Source organism: Petaurus breviceps, unplaced genomic scaffold, assembly GCF_028583685.1.
Source record: "Petaurus breviceps papuanus isolate PSGF00001 unplaced genomic scaffold, PetGlider_PUasm1.0 139, whole genome shotgun sequence".
Taxonomy (NCBI): domain Eukaryota; kingdom Metazoa; phylum Chordata; class Mammalia; order Diprotodontia; family Petauridae; genus Petaurus; species Petaurus breviceps.
The window spans coordinates 12,325,213-12,328,001 of record NW_027185697.1 but is presented as its reverse complement, the minus strand read 5'-3'; the positions used below and the strand labels follow the sequence as shown (position 1 = coordinate 12,328,001).

At 52.6% G+C, this 2,789-nt stretch overlaps 1 protein-coding gene across 1 annotated transcript in view; it reads right to left on the bottom strand.

Moving 5' to 3' along the window:
* The window catches only part of EMX1 (empty spiracles homeobox 1), a 41,570-nt gene that overhangs the window by 37,508 nt on the left and 1,273 nt on the right, over positions 1-2,789 (bottom strand). The gene's annotated exons all lie outside the window — the stretch shown is intronic.

Sequence of the window (2,789 nt, the reverse complement as noted above, 5' to 3'; positions counted from 1 at the left end):
CACACACACACACACACACACACACACACACACACACACACACACACTCGCTAGCCCCAGCCCTTCCCCAGCTTGGTAGTCCCCTTTTAGATCGCACGCCCAGCCAGCCAGAGGCCATGGAGTTAGGCAGAGCCCAGACCAAATCCAGCAACACCACCGGCCCCCAGCGACTGCTAATTTAGAGCTCACATTTCCCCAGTATTTCTGGTGCCCGGAATTCATTGCTACTCCTCTCCTCGAGCCCGGGGAGGACCTGCGGGCGGTTCCCGATCTCTATTACCCGGGTCTAAGGGTGGGAGGACAGTCCTGGGCTTTTCCCCCTGGCTTGTTTTGATAGCATCGTCCTATAGGGCTAGGGACTTTAGGGAGAGAGCCGGGATCCTAGCTGCAATAGCGAAATAAACAGGAAATATACAAACATTGTTCATTTGTTCGTTTGTCTGTTTCCCCCCCTGAATCGAAATGCCGGAGCAGATCTGGAGTTGAGATCCAGGGGGCTCTTTCCTAGAGCAAACTGACCCGGCCAGGCTTCCCCCGATAGAGCAGAAACCCCATCAGTGCCCGCAGCTCCCACGGACCGAAAGCCCATGGATTTCCTCCCGGAATCCCACGGAATTAGGGGAGATGGAATCTCGGGCGTGGTTCAGGTCCAGAAATGTCTCGGCGTTCCGAACCGCCCAGGGAATCTCAAGTGTCTCAGGGTTCGGAAATGTAACCGAGTTTCGTAGTCCTTTCTGGGTTCGAGAAGGATCGCGATCCAGAGGGGTCTTTCTCAGAGGTGGGGAGCGTACCTACATTTCTGGCTCTTGAAAACATTCCCTCAGCCCGGACTCATTTTGTCGGGTAAAGGAAAATCTTCTCAGCTTGATTAGATGAGGATTTCTTTCTTCTGTCCCGGGTCTCTCAGGCCCTTCCTTCCCTCGGGGGAGTGCAGAGGGAAACTCTTGGGCCTTTTCAAAGCCTCGAGTTTCCCCCGGCAAGGCTCCTTCGCATCCCGGAGGTGCTGGAGCACCGGGAACGGCTGCGCGGAAATAGAACGAAGGGGGGGAAATTCCCGGGGGAGCTCTCCGAGCGGGAGGGAAGAATTCAGGGTCCTGAGTTCCTCTGAGCTCGGAGAAGGAAAAGGGTTGTCTTAGTTTCTAAGGCCTTGGCCACGCGGTGCGGACAGTGAGGGAAGGAAAGTTGCCTACAAGTTTGTGAACCCGATTCGATACCGAGGGGAAGCGACCTCCGTAGCCCATCTCTCTCTCCGCAAGGCGATCATCTCCGAAGCAAGAGAACCAGGCTTTTGGCCTCTTCCTGGAAGCTCCTCAGCCGGCCCCTCTGTTCTCCAGTTCAAGTCCTCTTCTCCTGTTCGGTGTACCTCCGCCTCACGTCCTCTCCTGCCCCTGGGTTCCGATAGGCAGATGAAGGCCCAATTTAGGAAAAAACAGAACGGACAAACTGGCCTGCTTCTTCTCGACTGTTAGTGTGTCTGTGACCTGCCTGCCTGTCTGGTTTCCCTTGCCCCACGGACCAGTACCGTCAGAGAGGCAAAACAAACAAACAAACAAAAAAAAAAACCCACGCAGAGAGTGGGTGAAATGGGGCAAAATGCGATTTCATCGAGAAGAAACAGATTGAATTGACGTGACCCTTTGCCAAAGGAAGCAAAGATTCGAGGGAATTATCCGGATAATTCAAGCACGTACACATCTCGGGTGTAGAAAAACCCACGGGAGCAATCAGACAACCTCCTGCTCCTCTCTCTGCTCTGACTCTTCGTCTTGGGTGAGGAGCTGTTGGGTTGTTGGGCCTGGCTTAAACCCAGGGGGGAGAATGAAGGCAAACAATGCTATGATTCGAGGCACAACAAAATAAAATAAGAAAATAAAACAAAAATGAGGAGGAGAAAAGAGAAGCTGCCCTCCCCTGAAATATCTGTGCAGTCTGCACACATACGCACACAAATCATGGATTATTTTGTCTGTATTATTCGGAGAGTTTCCCCAGTCTTCCACTTAACTTTGCCCATGTAGACTTGGCCGCAGGACTGAGCAAGAGGTCAGGCCCGGTTAAATGGTGTGTTTCCCGGCTGCTGTTCCCCAATCTCCCAGGTTCAAGGAGTTTGTTTGTTTATCAGACCGATCCTAAATTATTGCAGAGTTCTCCCCCCCATCCCTCCCCCCCCCCCCAGGTTCAGGGTATCGGGAGGGATCTGAACTAACCAAATCTACTCTAACAAAGTAAAGTAGGTAGGCTGCTAAGACAATTACCCAGATAATTGCAGCGTCCCTCTTCAAATACAACAACAAAATGGACCTACGATCTTCTGGAATTTGAGATGTCCTAATAATTGAAGCAAAGCTCTGTTTTGGGCTTGGTGGTCCAGGAAGAGAATTGATTATTCGGTACATTGACTCATTTCTGCTGTCCTTTGCAACCCCAGGTCAGTGTCTGTCGGGCAGCCTTCCTCTCTACTGCCGGGTCCTCAGGGAACATTCAGACGCTGTGGTCCTATTGCGGGGCGTTGGGCAGAGGTAAGGAAATGGGGCTCGATGCATTTGCCCAGGGTACCCTGCAGACTCCTAACATGACATGGAAAAGTCCGAACCTGGCCCTTAAACATCTGAGACCTCTCAATCGGCACGCCAAGGACCGCCGAGGCTGCCCTCCTCAACTCAACCAGCCTTGGTGACTGCTGGACTGTTCTCCGAAAGGGCTCCGACACCAGCGACAGCGGGTTTGGTTGCTTATGGGTTTTGTGTGTGTGTGTGTGTGTGTGTGTGTGTGTGTGTGTGTGTGTGTGT